General features: G+C 40.5%; 1 pseudogene; it reads right to left on the bottom strand.

The window, feature by feature from the left end:
• Positions 1-20032, bottom strand: part of LOC149288256 (uncharacterized) — a 60208-nt pseudogene extending 40176 nt beyond the window's left edge.
• Between the last annotated feature and the right edge of the window lie 673 nt (positions 20033-20705).

The following is a 20705-nucleotide window of genomic DNA, read 5'->3' as shown; positions in this document are numbered from 1 at the left end:
TGCCCATTGCTAAAAGGTGTACAAAATCAAGCACGTAGACAACCATCTCCATAGACGCACTGGCAGTAGAATGGTTTGTACTGAAGTGCTCGTTGGCTTTAAGCATGGCAATGTCATAGGATGCCATAAGTCTGTTAACGGAATTTCTGCCTTCCTAGATCTGCCCCGGTCCACTGAAGGTGCTATTATTGTGAAGTGGAAGCATCTAGGAGTAACAGCTCAGCCACGAAGCTGTAGACCACACTTGCTCACAATCACTGTGCGTTGAGAGCTTCATGAAATGGGTTTCCATGGCTGAGCAGCTGCACACAAGCCAGAGATCACTATGCGCAATGCCAAGCATAGGCTGATGTAAAACAGTGGAAACCTAGAAAACTCTAGGTTTTCTAGAGTGACAAATCATGCTTCTCTAAATGGAAGTCTGATGAACGAATCTGGGTATGATAAATACCAGGAGAATGCTACCTACTAGAATGCATGGTAATGTAATGTTTGGTGGAGGGGGGATAATGGTCTAGGGGTATTTTTCAGGGTGTGGAAACCTTAGTTGCAGTGAAGTGGAAAGTTAATACTACAACACACAAAAATATTTCAGACAATTGTATGCACCGGTTTGGGGAAAGCCCTTTCCTGTTCCAGCATGACCAACTGTGTACAAATCAAGGTCCATAAAGATATGGTTTGACAAATTTGGTATAGACCTCCACAGAGCCCTGACCTTAACCCCCATTGAACACCTTTGGGATGACTTTGAACAATGATTGTGAGCCAGGCCTTCTCGGCTGATGTCGGTACCAGACCTCAGAAATGCTCTTTTGGCTGAATGGGCACAAATTCCTGCAGAGACACTCCAAAATCTTGTGCAAAGCCTTCTCAGAAAAGTGGAGGCTGCTAACCCGCAAAGGAAGGAGAGGCAACTATATATTATTGCCCAAAATTTTAGAATGGGATGTTCAACAAGCTCATATAGGTGTGATGAGTCAGGTGCCCACATACTTTTGGTCATGTAGGTTATTCAGCAGTTTTCTGTAATACACATTCTGCCTTATTCAGTGTGTATGCGATGTGTGTGTAAATCATTGTGCTTTCCTATATCCCAGGAGAGCAAGCGGCAATCACATGGAGGGAGGAAAGCCTAGCACTGGCACTTTTATTCAGTCCACTCTTTAGGTCTTTAGGTCTTGTCACCCCCACCCCGGCCGGAATTGCTTCCGCACCTGTTGGTGGCTGTTGTTGACTCAGGAGGCTGCCCCACCTCTTCCAGTCAGGCGCTGAAGCCCAGCTCAAAGATCTGGCAGTTTTCTTTTCCTTAACAGTCTGGGCAGGTGCCAGCACAGGAACAAGGGAGGCAGTATATGGAGAAAGAGAGAGAAGCTGGAGGAGGACAAATGAAGGAGAATGGCAATGTGAAAGCATGGAGAAGAGAGAAATATTGCTACATCTCAAGATACCTTCTAGATGTCCTTCTTTAGGACACTCAGATACCCTACCTATCAAGATGTCACATTGTGAAATAACACACAACCAGCATCCATCTTTTCAGAAAACATGCACTGTATGAGAATGCATTGTTATTTAAGGCCAGAAGTCAAATTGATGAGTCTTGTCAGCAAAAGAACCCATCAATCACTGAACAGGTACTCATTCAAAAGCTTGTAGTGTATCTCCTCTTCCTGCACTCCCTCTACTGGACTTTCTCTTTGGGGCACAAATCACCCATTGTCCTAATTTCCATTCTCTAATCTGGGAGTTCAAATGGTGTGGTTTGTACAAGTATCAAAAAGCTGTACAGGGATACACTTAACAATGTGAATGTAAATCTACAGAAAAATAAGTTAATTTGTCCTTGTGGAGATCTATTTACTTATAAGTAAATAAATTTTGGTAATAACCGTTATGCATTTACCTACAAAACATTTGCAGCAAATTAGGACCAGTTTAGATGATCTACTTCTACACCCGGAAAGCTTGTAGGGCCGTTTAAGACTTTGGTGTCCCCGCTTGGTTTTACTCCTGACACAACCATGACACGAAATCAATGGCATAAGGGGAAGATGTTGCAGCAGATTTAATTAAATAAATTACTGTCAAATCATGTTTTTTTCCCCACAGGTTTCACGTAAAGAAGAGCGGAAGAGAATTCACACACAGAGTGACGCGGTTAATGAATCATAGGCTGGATTTCTTGTCTAGAATGGACATTTTTTTTTATTTTTACATTGTGATCCTCAAACACATTTATGATATTTGGGGAAAAAATCCTAAACTAGAACTTCCAATTGTTGGCCTGGGTATCTCTGCAAATTCTTTCAAAGCCAGTGTCTTCAAATTCTTCCACATCTGCCTACATAACAACAAATCCTGTATTATTATACTGTAAGTCATTGGCTGGAAACATTAGCACCTTGCACAGTTCAGTGCATACTACTAAATAAAGTCAGTATTTTATAATACAACTTGGAGGCAAAAGGTGTTCCTGATTACTGTCTTCCTTGGCTGCTTGCTTCACATATTTAATAGTGCTAAATTGTGCCCACAAGGCCAACATATTGTATCCCCACATTGATGAAATAAAACCTCAGCTGCCCTGGTGAATTTTGAGCAGACAGAGACATCTATTGGAAATGTTCAATTAAAGTTGATCAATGGAATGAATCTACCGCCCCCTGCTGGACACATGCAAGTATGTGCAGGATGCAGTTCAGAAGGATTTAGGCTAGGTTTCCACTTGGGTTTTTGTCCTGCGTTTTTTTTCTTGATGAAAAACGCCAAGAAAACTGCCACTGCATTTTCCTGCGTTTTGGCGTTTTTTTCTGGAGTTTTTTCTGGCGTTTTAGCCTTTCTGTGGAAATTGCTTTTTTTGACCTTAGGCAGTTTTTCCAGCCTTTACAAGTTAGAGGTTTCACCCAGCTAAAAGGGATTAGGATAAATGGCAAGTATCTGCCCCCTCCTGATGCCATTTACTTGGTAGAGTTCTACTTAAACACCCCGGCGGACCCTTTTGTCTCTTTTCTGTGGTTTGTAAGGCCTGCTTTATTCCGAATGTCTGCTCCTCTAGGAAGATTGGCCCCAAATGATGGTGCAAATTGTTTGCGGTTGCTTTTGGCAGGCAGGATCCAGTTGGTTTGTTTGTAATGGCATGTTTGTTCCAAATGGTGTAAAATTCAATATGAACTTTCTTTTGTGTGAAACTGTTTGTTTCCAGCCTATTTCTCGTAGGACACACAGATACTGGGTCCATCCTCTGCATTGTAACTGTGGAAAAAAACGCCATAAAAAACGCCAAGGCAAAAAACCCACATGGCTTTTTCATGGCGTTTTTTCTCTCCCATTGACTTCTATTGGAGAAAAACGCCAAGATTTCCTTGCAAAAAACGCCAGAGTGTCAACATGCTGCGATTTTGAAAAACTGCCACAGAGCCCAAAAAAGCAGAAAAACGCCAAAGAGGACTGAAAAAACGCCAAACAAAAAAACGCCAAGTGGATATGGCATTCTGCGATTTCCTATTGAAGAACAGCTAACATCTGGCTGCAACGTTTTTTCACTAAAAAAACGCCAGGTGGCGCTATTGGCGTTTTTATGGGCGTTTTTAGCAAAAAAAAACCAAGTGGAAACCTAGCCTTAGGCTAGGTTTCCACTTGGGTTTTTGTCCTGCGTTTTTTTTCTTGATGAAAAACGCCAAGAAAACTGCCACTGCATTTTCCTGCGTTTTGGCGTTTTTTTCTGGAGTTTTTTCTGGCGTTTTAGCCTTTCTGTGGAAATTGCTTTTTTTGACCTTAGGCAGTTTTTCCAGCCTTTACAAGTTAGAAGTTTCACCCAGCTAAAAGGGATTAGGATAAATGGCAAGTATCTGCCCTCTCCTGATGTCATTTACTTGGTAGACCCTTTTGTCACTTTTCTGTGGTTTGTAAGGCATGCTTTATTCCGAATGTCTGCTCCTCTGGGAAGATTGGCCCCAAATGATGGTGCAAATTGTTTGCTGTTGCTTTTGGCACGCAGGATCCGGTCGCGTATGTTTGTTTGTAATGGCATGTTTGTTCCAAATGGTGTAAAATTCAATATGAACCAGTCCAGGACTTTGTTTTGTGTGAAACTGTTTGTTTTCAGCCTATTTCTCGTAGGACACACAGATACTGGGTCCATCCTCTGCATTGTAACTGTGGAAAAAACGCCATAAAAAACGCCAAGGCAATAAACCCACATGGCTTTTTCATGGCGTTTTTTCTCTCCCATAGACTTCTATTGGAGAAAAAAAGCCAAGATTTCTTGCAAAAAACGCCAGAGTGTGAACATGCTGCAGTTTTGAAAAACTGCCACAGAGCCCAAAAAAGCAGAAAAACGCCAGAGGACTGAAAAAACGCCAAACAGAAAAACGCCAAGTGGAAATGGCATTTTGCGATTTCCTATTGAATTACAGCTAACATCTGGCTGCAGCCGTTTTTCACAAAAAAAAAACGCCAGGTGGCGCTATTGGCGTTTTTATAGGCGTTTTTAGCAAAAAAAACCCAAATGGAAACCTAGCCTTATAGCGGCTCCAATGTTTACTGCCACCCCAACTCAGTTATCAACACTAACATATTCCACTTTAAAATACATATATCTACTGTGTAACTTTTGGTCCAAATCAGTCTTGAATTGGGGTTTTTGTAAGCTAAACAAGGACTTTTTTACTTTATGTATAATTGAAGAAGTGACTCTTTGTGGTAAATCCAGGATATTTATGACATTCCTCTGTCCAACTAATCCTAAATAGGCCCAGTGATGTCACAGATTCCTGCGTCCCTAAGTCTTGGGCACAAAAGAAGAGGCTGCCAGCTGTTGGAAGTAGATGGAGATGGCAGCAGGAAAGGAAACGTGGAGGTTCTTTGCAGGAAACATCTAGGGTCAGGGACAATTCCACAGTTAGTTAAGTTGGAAGTTTTATTTCACCATCAGATATGGTTTACTAGAACCAACAAGTGAGGTTAATGATTTTTTGGTCTCTATTTTACACTGAATGATTAGATCATAGCCCACACCTTTGTCAGCTGGCTTTGGTTATTTCAGTCTAAAAACCTAGGTATATAGGCATGTATTATTTTATTGTGTAAATAGCCTTGTGAAATGTAACATTTTGGACTAATAGGTTTCAACAAATCAATGGAAATAAAATGCTATTATCAGTACAGAGCATGTAGTGTCTCATCTCAGGCTCCATACCCTGATATTATACAACAATAACGGCATTTATGGTACTGTTCACACCATGTTCATAGAACAGACAAGCCGCACTGTCCTCAGCAGAATACTGGTAGTGGTAAATTGGACATTACTACAGCCAACTGGAAGTCTACAATCATTGAGGCATAGAAAAAAGTACCTCCCAATGGGAGAATCTTCTGTGGATAAGAGGAAACATATCAAAATGTTACTGTAAACTTATAATTCTGCAGAGATTTTATTTAAAGGCTAGAATTTTTTCCAGGCATCAATAACGCCAATGCAGATACTGGTTACTTGTTTTTTCACTAGGAATCTGTAGGAGAGTTTAAGTTTGAACTCCAAAGCTTTAATATTAATTATGAGGGGTCTCCCCTAGTGAACTTCTCTTACAAGAAGGTATTGGTCGCTCTTGTATAATGCATAGTGAAATTTCTTGAAAGTCGCCTTTTTGATTTAACTATGCATCATGCAGGACCAGCTCGGCTTTTTGTGGAGCAGATGCTTGGCAGAGTTGACCCTTCAAAATGCACAATGAAGTCAGAGAGTTGAAGTTGTCAGTCTCCAGCAAACTCCCACTTCAGTGAATAAACTCAACATGGCTGAGTATATGGAGCAGTCACCAAAAATATGAGAAATTGCACGTGGGACATTTGTGACATTTACAGAAAGTTTGGGTCCAGCTAATGTCAATGCAACCAATTGTCAAAGTATTATTAATTTATCTTATTCCAGTTTGTCCTAACCCAAATCTCCTTCAAGCCTAGTAGGAGGTGGGGAACAAGACATAGAGGAACCACACAAACACTTAAAGGGATCACACGGCTATTATATGCATAATGCATATGATGGATTGAGTGTGCTTTTAACTAACCACTATGTTTTATGGAAGAAAATGATCCATGTGAACTCTTTTTCTGAATGACTGTAGATGATTTAGGACATCTTTAAAGTAAGAAGTATATTTACTGCAGAAGCAATTGTTCTTATACCAATTCAAAACTCAATATACATTAACTATACATGCTGAAGGCTAGTCTGCGAATTCCATCATGAAAATATATATGATCTTTACAAACTGCTGGGCTGCTCTTGCCAAACAGTTGCCAAACTGATCAAAAATTGTAGGAGCCTCCAACAGATGAAGGTAAGTGGTGTATCTATCTGTGTCTACAAATGTAATTTAGCAATACTTAACAGTTCAAACCAAAATACAAATACTCCAGTCACTAAGAATGCCAACTTAATAGGTGTACGGTTACAGTGTCAATTAGGTTTGCAGACAGTTGGTCCAGCAGCAAAGTATACTTGGCCTGTTTGTAAAATAATACCAATAACAAAAGTTATGGTGGGTAAAGGTGATGAAAACCCTTCCACTTAAAAGTAAGGGGGTAGTAGAAGCATTGCTAAACACTAAAGTGTATATAGAGGCAAAATGTGATCATTGTTGACCTTGTTTGCATGCGCCTACTAGGGTAATTTTAACATTCTTTATTTAACCATTTTTCCCTTATTACATATTGCAGTATTTCCCAGTATACGCTCAAGTACAGACACTTGATTTGTATTCAGCAACACAATCAGAGCACGGCAATATCTCACAAGCCTGGATATGTCATGTTATTCATACATTGCATTTGCCTACCCAGAATCCCTTGTGGTTGTGGCAGCACCATGAGATTTCTGAGGGAAAAAAACAAGCCTTCTGGCTTGTCTGGTGTTTGTAGATTACAACACCTTGTAAAATAATGAAATAGGAAATAATGGTTTACTTTCTTAGTAGCCATGAAAAGATGCACCCACAAAGATCAAAGTACAATATGCTAGGCTCCAGGAGTTGACTGGATCCTTGGATTTGTCTAGTGCCTTTCCTAATTCTAACCTAAGAGCAAAGGGCATTAAATAAATCCTTTTACATGCGTCTATGAAAAGGGGTATAATATGTAAATACATGCATCTACTGGTAAAAGCTATAACACTATAACAGTGTATCATATAGCATCCTAGAAGTTCCCATAAGGAGGAACCGGATAAACATCAGAAAAGGCAAACTCTACAGACAATAACGGACTAATCAAGCAGGTATACCGGAAATATTCGAGTCTCCGCTCCGCGACGTTGGCAGAAAAAAAAAAAGATCTGATCCCTAACTGAAAGCAGGGATCCGTTCTTGGAACTGGTATCTTGGTCATTTCCATGGCGACTATGGCTAGATCAGCCCAAAAAGACTCTGATCTCTAGTTAACCCTTTCACAACCAGGCTTTTCCACACTCTAGTGCCCAGAGCTTTTTTGCCATTTTTACCATATGCTTGTTATTTTTAGTCTTTCATGTTTAGTGTGCCCACATGTTTGTATGTTTTTCAGGTAAATACACAGTACTTTCTTTTAATATATATATATATATAAATTTATTATATATAATAAATTTATTGTAATAAAATGTGGTTGTTTGGACCACTTCATATAAATATAGTCATTGGAACCATAACAGACAAACAGGTGTAAAGCACATAAAAAAGCTCAGCATGCCGCCACACGTATCCAGCACATACAGTATGTCATGGCATAAGTACCAGTGTCAGTCCATTCCCACTATCAAGTGGCCCATTTACACAGCTCATCAGACACCTTTAATACAACATAGTGGCCAAAAGGTGGCTGCTTAGTCGTCTCATTAGAGGAGCACAGAAAGGATCCTTGTTAATCTAGAAACTCTTGTGTTGATCCAGAATTAAAGGATTCCAGTTAGTGGCCCAAAATGTGGTAGATAAGAGGGTGGTGGATGAAACAAATGAAACAGACTCCCGGCAAAGGTGGTAGAGGTTAACACAGTCATGGAATTTAAACAGGCAAATGGTTATCCTGAATCTAAGACAAGACCAGGGGACTGATTCAAAAAACAGGTAAAAATGGGCAGACTAGATGGGCCCAATGGTTCTTATCTATCTGTGTTTCTAAATCACAGCACCCAGGAGGCAGTTACCCCGCTGTACCACCTGCCATCCCTCCCCTGTATACTTTTCTATGTATTAAATATTCGTGACCAGTGCTATTAATTATTACCTATGATTTTTGTGTCCAAAGCATTATCACTAAATCTCTTTTGAGATAAAATGTCATCAATCCGTTCTAAACTGGTATTTGTTTTCAGACTTGTTATAGAAGTAACACCACAGAGGGAGACCATCCCATACTGTGTTTCGTAGATCACATACATAACGTCACTTTTAGGGTACTTTCATTATCCATCACGTGACTGTACTTAATAATAGAGGCCATGACACGTTAAAATCGTTTGCTGAAGAGTCCTCACCTGTATCACGGTCTCCAGATTCATTTCTGCTCCGGCCATTGCGATCGCTCCTGCGCTACACACCTTCCAAGTCAACTCTGAGCCCTCAGTTTTTGGCCCGCACGATCAGTTTCCTCCGTTGTCATGGTAACGGCGGACGCCGCGTCAGATTCGCTGCCTTGGTAACAAAATGCGACGCCAGTCTCTGCATGGTGGTCTTAGGAAAGAGTGCCGATAACTTGGTTAGGGGGCGGGACGTTTGTTACTTTGGTGACGGCGGCTGAAAGCAGGGCGGGAAACCGGAGGGAGAAGAGGGAAACAGGAGTTGGAAGGAGGAATTCCATTGGCGGAGGAGCTAATCCCTTAATCACCATGAAGCCACTCTCATTATAGATCGATAATGAAGAAATATTTACACACATATGTAATAAGTAATAAAAATAAATATTGTAAACACAGCAAATAATATTCACTTTTATCACAATGGCCTTTTTCACAACCTGTAATTGAGGTTTTTACCTACACCTGAGTGGCTAACTGTTGGGGCCCTAAGCAAATAAACATCAGGGCCATATCTTTCACAAAGGTAACTCAATATTTAGTTTAGGGAAATCTACATTACACTTTATGAGGTATTGGTGCCACATTCTTTTTCTATTTATGTGGGACTAATTATATGAATGGGCGCCCTATAGTGCGTCTTAACCTCCTGAATACTGGCATCAAGCGCACATATTCCCCTGTGAAACCAGACAGATTTTTATAGTTTTGCTATAGCTTTGAGACTTGAGCATTCAGATTTGGACGCACTTTTTTTTTTTTTTTTTTTTTTTAACAAAAATTGCCTTTTTTGTGCATTTGTACGAATCTCCAATAACAAGGGCGATCTCCAACAAAACTTGCAAAAAATAATTGCAAAAGTGCCATAACAAGCCATTTTGGTGCTCATTGATGAGGTAAAGTGTGAGGAACTGCATGAAGGAGAGTACAGTATAGGCAGACGTAGCCCAAAAAATGGTTATGGCTGTGATTGATGGGTCCAAAAACCTGTGGGAGTTTTCCTTACATTTTTCACTCTGGCCAATCAGCATATACAAGGGGACGGGACAAGCATTAGATATATGAGTGTGCTGACGCCATTTTAGCTTGTCAGTATTAGCAGTTACAGAGCCGTAAAGTTTGGGGTGTGAGACGATGGCAGCTTAGTAGAGGCTGAGATTGAGGCTGATTGCTCATATACAATTCTGGCAGTTAATTAATAAAGTAATAGTTTATTTTAGTGCAGAAAACATACTGGGATGGATTGGAGAAGCTGTAGTGTGCTACTTTTGTGTATGTATATAATTTATATACTGCAGCAGGTGTTTCCCCCCCATTTATTTTAGGGCAAAACCTAGAGATTTTGGTAAACACAAATAAATATTTGTGACAAAACTAGGCATTTAACCCCTTAACGACCTTTGCCGGTTCAGGACCGTCATGGAAAAACGGTCGCTTAACGACCTTTGACGGTCCTGAACCGTCAAAAAATTAAATAAGCTTAGAAAGTGATCAACGATCACTTTCTTCGCTTAAACGGCGTTACTGTAATGCCTCGATGTCGATGTCGAGGCATTCAGCAAGGCCGAGATCGGCATCAGGGGCCATGTCTGGCCCCTCCCCGGGGCGTCAACAGCCGCCATACATTGTTGATCGCCTCCTAAACTTAAATGGTGTCGCTGGAATGCCTCGATCAGGAGGCATCCAGCGACACCAAACACTTACCTCTGGATGGGCTGTGACCGCTCCGGAGAGCGGTTACAGCCGCAGCTGCCGGTGATCTCCGCCATCAGCAAGATGGCGGCGGCCCGGGAAAAAAAACAATAAAGATGAAACAGTTCGCTAGATGGTCTCCAGACCCTCTAGAGAACTCTGGCTCCACTTGCAGGTTGAATACAGGTACTGCACTCAACCATGCAAGTCAATGGAGCCTAGCTTTCTAATCACAATGTGATTAGTAAAATATTAAAAAAATCATAAAAAAAAAAATGTGCTAACATTTAAAAATAATTATGCAGTGATGTCACTAGATGAACCATCCAGTACCAGCATAATGTGTAAAAAAAATATAAAAAAAGTATAAATAAAATAAAAAAATAAAGTTTATTATTTTGAGCAAGTGCTAAAATTTCTCAAAAATCTCAACAAAGAGTTAAAATAAAAGCACTTCAAATACCCAAGGGGTGTCTAATATAAAAAAAAATGGCTGATGGGGTAAATTGGAGTGGCAGAGCTCAAAGATAGGGCATAGGTACAGACTGACCAAAATGGAGAAAAAAAGCGCACTTCCCAAATGTGGCATTTTAAATCTCAAACAACACGACAAACCCATGCATGTCGGGTATCACTGCACTCAGGAGATGTTCCTGAACACACATTGGGGTGTTGTTTGACAGTGACATATACCAGAACCTGTATATCTATAACTAAAGTACAATTTGTGTGAAAAAAATAAATAAAACAAATTACTATTACAAAGTTTGACAAAGTGTAGTTGTATAACTGTTGCATGGAAAGGGTTAAAATAACAGCATTTGAAATACCCTGGGGTGTCTAGTTTTTAAAAATATATGGTTTGAATGGGTTAAATTGAGTTAACCGGCTTCAAAGATGTTCCAAAGAGGAGATGGAGGCAGACTGACCAGATTTTTTAAAAAAGGTTTGGAAATCATAAAACGCTGCTTGTACTTATTGCCCTATAACTTACAAAAAACAGCAAAAAAAACATAAAAACATTGGGTATTTCTAAACTCAGGACAAGTAGTAGAATCTATTTAGCTAGTTTTTTTACTTGCTTTTTTAGGTGAGTAAAAGATTTTTCAAATAAAAGTCATAAAATGTGAACTCAAAATCTTTATTATTATCTTCAATTCATTGGTGACAAACATCAGCTCACATTTTCACAGCTCTTATGAAGATGCTGGTTCAGTTTATTGTTTATCTGGGCTAGTCAGCAATATGTAAAAATATAAATGCGTCCTGGAAAATATGGCTGATGTAGTCACCCAGCACTAGATTCACCAGAGCCTTTTGGGCAGCACCCCTAGATACTTTGATGGGTACTAATACCACCCAAGCTCCCTATGAAATGGTCAAAGCCTATATTTCCCAACACCCGGTGTAGCAGATTTTCTTAAAAAGTCAATATTCCCAAATTAGGGTCTCCAGCAATCAATATTCAAAGTGAGCGAGGTTCTAGTGTTGCTGCTCTGTCTCCTTCCTTAGGATAATTAAAAAAAATATATATATTTAATATTGTGGCAATTCAGTCATGTTTGAAGGGGCTGCATATGCCAATGCCTTCCTGCCTAGTGCTCTACCACTGCTGCTGCTCCTCCTCTTCCACTGTCCTTCAATTATTTTTAATTTGTGTAATATTGCCATACCTGGGGACTACAGATCCTCCGGGCCGTGGGAGCAGGGTACTGGCAAGCCCCACTCCCTGCCCATTTTTTCTTTAATTGACAGGGTCCTGGCTGTATCCCGCAAGAGTAGGCTCCAGGTAGCCGGAGCCCATAAGTTTCCAGGTATGAATATTGGGGAAATTCAGACCTGCTCCAAGAGGCTGCATGTGCCTATCATCTGCCAGTGTCTGCCTGCCCAGGCCCAGTGCCCTGCTTCTGCTCCTCTTTCACTGTTCTTATTCCAGGTGATCAATTCTTAATTTTTCTAATATGGAAGGGGGGATCATTATTGTGCCTGAATGTAAGAGGAGAAATGGAAGGTGTGTATTACCACACTTATATGAATTGATAAAATAGAGATATATAAATTGGTAAATAAAATCACATTGATGGTTGCACACACAAATATATAATACTTCCCTTGAATTGAATTCTTAAGTTTAATAATTAAATCCTTAACTTAATTGGTGTTTTCAACCAACTTAAACATAAAAAAACATAAAGAAAAGCACATAGTGTGAACGTCCCTTATTAAGGCTTAAAAAACGCCTCCTGCGGGGTCCAGAGAAACACTGGAATCACTGTGCAAAGTCTGTGAGGACCTTCCTTGTGGCCGATGGAGCAGTATTCAGGACACACATGCGCACTACACGTTTCGCTGTATCAGCTTCTTCAAGGAGCTTCCAGTAAGAGGTAGCTTTCTCTCTTCTTATACCCTTATATTTGGTGTTATCCTAATCTGTCCCAATTAGCTCTATTTCTAACATAATCAGTTCAGTTTAACCAGGGATTTTCTACGCAAGCAATCAGGAGCGATAACAATTCTATCTTTAAAGGCAGTGGTAGCACGGTGTCCAGATCAGGGAGACCACACAATGACAACGGCTCAAAGACCCAATGAGCGAATTAAAACAAAACACATGCCCTGTTGATTAAATGAGAAAGCCTATTTTCCTGCAGTACGCCACACTCAGTTCTGGCCTGCCATCTTGTGTGGTTTCATTTTTAAACATAATTCAAGGGAAGTATTATTAATTTGTAGTTAAATGTGTCTGTCAGTGCCTGGCCTCGCCTGTGCCCTACCCCTGTACCTCAATGCCCTTCCTTACTCTGGGGGATCAATTCTTATTTTTCTAATATGGGGGATCAGTCTTGTGGCTGGATGTGTCTGTTTGCCAGTGCCTGGCCTACTCTGTGCCCTGTCCTGTGCCTTAATGCCCTTCCTTACTTTCGTGGATAATTTTTTGTTCTATTTTTCTAATATAAATCTGTGTGCCAGTGCTTGCTCTGTGCCCTGCTCTGCTGCTGCAGCTCAATCTCCTTCCTAACTATGAGGAGAAAATAAATACTTTTCTAATTCACTCCCAGTGCCATACTACTACTGCTGCCATAGTACCTTCCACACTCTGAGGGATCAATTAATCAAACTGGTCCAGTTTTTGGAGCACACTGCTTGATGTGTGTTTTCATTAGTGCAGTGCTGCTGTTGCTGATGGTGGACCTGCAGTGCAAAACCGAGTGTCAATCTCTTCTTTAACACTGAGGGCTGAGGTGAAAAGTGAGTCCAGAAAATATCAGTGACCTCAAAAAGTATTTCTCTGAATCGAAAAAAGGCCCTCAAAAGTTTTTGCCGAAAAAAACGTGGCATGAATGAAACTAAAAAAATTGCAGTGCAAAAAAACTGCCTTAAAAACACCTTAGAGGTAGAGGTTAGAAGAAATGCTAATAATAAAAATGATATACCAGTCCCTAATTAATGACATTCCCTTTATTTTGTCTTGAAACTACAGGACATAGTTAAGCGCTCTATTTTTCTTCTTTTGTATACATCCAAGTCAAAGGTGCTAAATAAATGTATGATGTCATGTCTGGTGCACATAGTTCTGGGCGTTCAGAATGTGTACTGTGTGTACAGATATTTTTTTAGTGTCTTTTGTTTAAGACTGCACTATACCCTCTACACAGTTATATATGTTATTTTCCAAACTGATATTATATGAAAGATAACAGAACCACAAAATAATAAACCTTTGTGTAGGTGTCAGGTTTCAGGGAGGGGGTGCAATTGCTTTTTAAAATTAAATAACTTCCTCATGTAATTTTGCTTCCACATCACAATTCCTGTATTTAATATACCATAACCCATAACATTACAACTATTGTTGTTTAGGCATCATGTTATAAGTGTGATTTAAAATTTATATTAAAAGTAAGTATTTTTGCAGTATGTCGGTTCAGCGATTATTCCCTTTTCCTGCGAATGTAAACTATATATTGGTTTTTTTGAGGCGAGAGAGAGCTTTCTTTTGTTACCATAGTTAGATAATTAGCTGAAAATGTAGGATGAGAAATTTAGTAAAAACTAGCACAATTTTTTTTTATATTTTCCTCTCTGAATCCTAACAAAATTAGGTAAAAGAATTCCATCCAAATTTATCAATTCAGGTGGGTTGATTTCAGAAATACCTCATTTATATAGAATTTCCATACTTTCCCAGCACTTATAGGCAATGTACTATAAAGTGTACATTATTTTTTTCGAAGCCGTAGAATTTTTACATTAGGTATGATGGGACTGCAATTTAAACAATTTACACAAATAAACCAAAAATACCCACAAAAGTATATATTTATGTAAAGCAGACAACCCAGACTATCCTATCAGGGGTATTTGGGCCACCAATTACTGTCAAAGGTGGCCACAGAAATGATTTCCTCTGCTTTTTTTTCACCAACACTTACTAGTATTTTGTAGGATTTTTAGTATAGGGTATGTGTCTCTCTCCTGATTACGGAAATACCCCACATGCATAGTTTTTTTGTGGTTTTCTGGACATTACAGGGCACAAACTGGACCATGCGCGTTATAAATGCCAAACGTGAAATTTCCACATTTTGCTTTAGTTGCCCTATGTTTTTAGCACCCCCTAATTATAAATACCCCCATAAAAGTATATATTTCTGTAAAGCAGTCAACCCAAAGTATCTAATCAAGAGCATTTGGAGAATTTTCATGCAACCATTTGGCCTCCAATCACTGCCAAAGTCAGCCATTTTTCACCAATACTTCTGTGTTGCTGAGGATTTTTGGCACAGGGTATGTGTTACAGCAGAAAAATCCAGCCTAAATTGTCGCCGCTAAACAGCCACCTCTCCTAAAATATATAGAAATACCCCACATGCATAGGTGATGCATATGGTTATTTATGTTTTTTTGGGAATTTGCAGGGCAAAAACGTATGGAATTGTGCCAATTAAATACCCCTTTTCCCCTTGTGGCTCACCCTAACGCAAAGTAAAGAAATATAAAGAAAATACATTTAATAATCTACCTTGGTATGGTAGATCATGAAACACTCATCGATGCAGATTCCTGGCAAAGAGGGGCAGGAAGGGCAGTGGTACCTGGAGTCCTTCCTAATACCCCTTTTATAACAGACTCTGCATCTTTTCTGAGGCTTCTGTTTGGCACCAGTGTGGGAGGGGGGGATTGTGCATGGAAAATTCCTGCAGGTAAGACACAGGACATTCTCATCTTGCACGTTAGTGATTGACTCCTCAAAGAGGATATCCTTCAGGATTTTGAGCTGGAATTCTAGGAAGATGTAGATCTTCCCAGTGGCACATTTCTTGTACAACACATATGTGTTGTACATGGCAACCTGGGTGAGGTAAATGGCCACCTTTTTGTACCGGGTCTTGGTCTTACGCTGCACCAGGTCCGGCTGCAGACACTGGTCAAAAAGATCTACACCCCCCCATGTTCTTGTTGTATTCAGTGATGCACGGAGGCTTGAGCACCTTCCCCACGTACACTGACAGGTACCACCTTCTCGTTGTGTATAGTGGAGAGTTTATACACATCCTTTCTGTCAGTGTACCTGAGGGCCAACAGCTCATTACTGCGCAGAGCACCTTGGGGTAGGTCAAATTCTTGGGAAAACCCTTCCGGGTGCCACATGCTGGGGTCTGTGCCAAAAATAAAAAAATGAAATAACTCTGGGCAGGTGTAATAGTTATCCCTCCAGAGGTGGCCCTTAGTGAAATAGGGGGACAGCAGGTCCCACACTATCTTTCCACTAGTACCCACAGATTGTGGGCAGCCAGGGGGATCAAGGTGACTGTCCTTCCCTTCATAGATTCTGAAGCAGACAGTATATCCCATCCTGTTCTCGCAAAGTTTATATAACTGTTTGAGGTGCAGTGTACCCTTGAATAGGACCAGGGACTCATCTACAGAAACATTTTTATCTGGGGTATGAATTTCGGGAAATTTACTACAAAACTAATTAATAATGGGCCTCAATTTATATAACCGGTCATTTTGGGGGTGCTCTCTACAGGGGCATTGGGAATTATCACTAAAATTTTTATATTTTAGGAGCTCAAACTACCTGTTCCGGGGCATTATTTTGGGAAATAGTGTTTTGTTTTTTTACAATGCCCATCATAATGGTCAGGGCCCAATTTTTAAAATTTAAGGCTTTTGCCTCCTTGGTCAGCTGCCTGACACTGGGCTGCATAAATGCTTGTTTGAGCTGCTAGCATCTCAAAAAACTCAGGGTAAACATTAAATTGAAAATAATTTGCCTCACTGGCATCAATGGCACATCTGATTCCAGGAGTCCCAATAAAAGCAGGGATTATTGGGTCTAGCATATTTGGGGGCATCCAGATGTATTTAGGCTCAGGCTCTCCACGCCTGGCTTTAGCAGGTGGAACCTGGCCCTCATCATCTTCATGTGGCTTGTCAGATATTGACGCATTATCTGAGGCAGAACTAGACACATCTGATATTGGGTCTGTCGCAGTCAGAGTGGCTTGGTCAGCAGACTCAGCCAGGAAGGTGGTAAGCCTTTTCAGTGCTGAACACACAGCACTCCATTATTATCCTAATCTACACTACCTGCCCAATTGCTAAAATCCTACATTATCCCCAATCAAATAAACCAATCCCGTTCCCGGGATCAAAAAATACCCTTATTATAACCCCACCCTAAAACATGACTTTTATTAATATGTTTATTAAAAGGTATAAAAAAAAAAAGATTTTTAAAAACACCAGTGTCACCAGTCCTACTATAAAAGGTATACGTCACAGTAACATAAGCTGTGTAACACTAATATTAGGTCGTACATACTGTTGATGGCAGCAGTCCTAACAACAGAAATAATTCAATTATGACCAGTGACAGAGGCTAATTAAAAACTCAGACAAGTAGCCCCCCTGACATGTTTCGCTCCTCAGAGCTTCATCAGAGGTCTGGGCTAATGGCTTCCAAAATGGAGACTGTTTGGCCTTATATCTCCTTTGTTAGTGACATCACGGATTCGGGGAGGGAACAATCATATCCAATGGTTACCGATGTATTAGATGTGTTGCCAGATCCAGCCAATTGATTTAAAGGTGACTAAGCATGACATCACCCACATAGTCCAATAGAATTCCATATACATGATGGGCAGTGGTTCTCTCCAATTCCCAAAGGTGAGCAGTCAAAGAAATTGACTGACAGTTATTCTCACCAATCATAGATGTTCCTTTCCACTCAGAACCACTCCTATTACTAGATCTCCTATCCATTGTAATTCTTATTATTCACATTACACACGGTTCACCAATGCAAATTGCCGGGCAGCACAGTGGCCCAGCACTGGGGTCCAGGGTTCAAATCCCACAGGGGACACCAAAAAACACCAAGGCACCACATTCAAAAAACACCAGTGCAAATTTACATCAGTCTGGCATATTTACTGTACATAGTTATACGCTTCACAATTGAATAATTCCCTTCCCAAATATCCCTATCACAATGTAAGTCTCCATAATATGGTCATACCGCCATATAAAATAAGTAAATCATTATCAGATAATCAGTATTACAAGTCAGAGTCCTATTATTTAGAATCTACAAATAGGCTGAGAAGGAGAAACCTTCATTTAAACCTAGAGGACTCAAACTTTTGAGTCTATAGATCCACTTGGCTTCCTCTTTTAATAGTAATCGATCCAGATTCCCTTTTCGTGGACCAAGTTTAAGTTGAGAGATACCCCAAAACCTCAGAGACTCTAGATCTCCACCATGGAAAAAATTAACATGACGGGCCAAAGATGTTTCTTCTTTCCTCCTAATCGTGCCCAGATGTTGGGATATACGTCTACGGAACTCTTGGATGGTTTTCCCTATGTACAATTTATCACAGCTACATTTAGCAGCATATACAATTCCCTTACTTTTACAATTTATGAATTGTCTGACTTCATAATTCCTGCCATCCACGGGATTCCGAAATGTTTTTACAGTAGGTAGATATTTGCAAAAGCTACAGTTCCCACATGCATGTGAACCAACCAGTTGGGATTTCAACCACGTTCAGTAGTCAGGGGGATTCTCACTTCTGGCGATAGGTAGTTCAGCTAGATAAATCTCCAGCTGTTGTGTAGCTGCACCTGTTGTGGCACTGCTGTGGATCGGGGTGCTTTCCTGTAAGATCTCATCAAACATGTAAAAAAGTGAGCGAGTGTAAGCTTGTAAGAGACCATTTCTCTGGCGCACTTTCCTCTATGCTGCATGTTAAGTCTCTTTCACTAGATGCTTTCATCACCTCAAACTGTGCCTGTGTCATTTCCCGTGCACGCTGCTTCTTCTCCGAATCAAAATAATGTTCTTTAACTCGCAGATCTAGTAGTGTTGCAATCCAGTAAAGAGGGTTAAACTCCAATAGAGTTTTTTGGCTGTTTTTAACACCATGGGCTGTTTGCGCCTCTCTTCCTAGCAGACGCTTTGGTGCTGCAATCAAAGGAATAACAGCAACAGATGCATTATTTGAACTTATTTCTTTAGTTAACTGTTCAAATGGAGCGAGAATAGAAACTGTATTTTCCATCACCATTCACTGATGTGCATTAAACATTGATCCGTCATCTACGCAGCTAAGACTCTTTTGTTTGATTGAACTTTGCAACACGTAGTACGTGCTGTTCCAGCGAGTGGCTACATCTTGCTGCAGTCGTTTAGGTGGCATTCCAAACTGTATTTGCACATCTTGTAATCTGGAATAAGCAAGTGGAGAAAAGTTACCCTGTTGCTGTTAATTCGGATATGCTGCGCTGACTCAGCACCTCCTCATTCTGCAGCGTGTGTGCTATGGATGGTATGCTGCTGAATCCACTATTCTCAATAGCCTATGACTTTTACATGTTAAAAACAACTTCTATGTCAGTACTGTCTGTGGAGGTCGCTGCGTACATCCAGATGTCAGTGTCTATTGTTAGCTCCTCCCCGGATGTTGTCGCATGGAATCTCCATCACGTCGCACTTCAGTGCAGCTTGTCTGTTATAGCTTAAAGGCAGCTTCAGGGGAGACTCCGCAAGACTTCCGGATCGTGTTTCTTGCTTCAGGGGGTACTCAGGAAGACTTCCGGATCCTATTTCTTGATGATGGAGGTAGATTATTTTCGGCAATTTTTGGGGGCATTTTGCTGATAAAGCCGTTTTCGGCCGGTATATTTCGGCCACCAATATTTCTGTGCATTCCTAGATAAAAAGCTGGAGGAACTAAAGGAAAATGGAGTGAAGGGGGAAAACAAGACTCTTGACGCTCTGCAGAAGTTTAACTTGAAGTCAATGTTGTGTTGTGAGTACGTTATTGAAAAAAGATATCGACAAATGTCGTAATTGGTTTACCAAGAAAGAAGTTGATTGAATGAGGGTCATTGCCTTGCCTCTCCTTAACAATCTCCAGTGCCTTCCCATGCAATTCACATGTGAAATATTATGTATGTTGTAAATACATGGTGCAAGAAGATCCCTGTGGAAGCCAATTTTGGAAAAAATCTATGACGAGGTCATAGCGACGATGAATGGCATGGAAATTTAGCAGTAACCAAACAGGAGCAAAATATTTCTAAGATGGAAATCACAGAGGAGATTACAAAGACTATACAGCAGAAGAAAGTAACTATGAAGAGGGCCGGGTCCTTGTTGTCATCTTTGTCTCTGCTTACAAGTATTGCCACCAATACAACACCAACATTAGGTTTGATGACTTTAGGCATATTGATATCTGCAGAAACAAACTGAAATAGAGACATCATCTACCCCTAAGGAAGGGAGTGTAGAAGCTGCGCGTTCCCCTAGAATCCAGCAGTTCAGGAACTTGAAATGAAGACAACAATAATGGAGTTTTTCCAGTGCATTCCAATACGCACCTAATTTGTCTTATCCTTAATTATCGCCTGGATCCTTTACCACCTGCAAACATTCACATCTCACGTGTTTTCAAGTCACCACAAACTGGGGTTTCTGGTCGAAGGCAATACATTTATCAGTAACCTTAATACCTCTTCTGCCAGAGTGGAACTGAGTGTGTCTCATGAATCCTATCCACATGTCAATATCGAGTTATATGTGGTCCGGCTTTCTGTTGCTCTGCTTTGTCCTGGTGTATTGGATGCCTTCTTCTTTCCGGGGAGATAAAGCTGGGATGATCTGTTCCTTTATAAGGAGTACCTGAAGAAGCGGGTTGCCTACACTGAAATAAAGGTCAGAGCTGGCAGGCTTTGTCTAAAAAGCTTTATTACCACCCTGCACCGTTACTGCCACTGGATGTGCCCATTCATTTGCAACGCTGTATTGTAGGCAGTTTTAGTGAACCCAAGGACTCTTATGTGTGTGTGTGAGATTGCTGGAGAGATATAAAGTGCTTCTGTTCACAATAATGTGACAGGCTACAGTCACATACAATATGTTGGCAAAGCCCCATCC

This window comes from Sceloporus occidentalis, unplaced genomic scaffold (genome assembly GCF_023333645.1).
Source record: "Sceloporus occidentalis isolate IW3139 unplaced genomic scaffold, rSceOcc1.0.p SCAF_53, whole genome shotgun sequence".
Taxonomy (NCBI): domain Eukaryota; kingdom Metazoa; phylum Chordata; class Lepidosauria; order Squamata; family Phrynosomatidae; genus Sceloporus; species Sceloporus occidentalis.
Note: the sequence above shows the minus strand (reverse complement) of the source record. Positions and strands in the feature narration are given on the sequence as shown.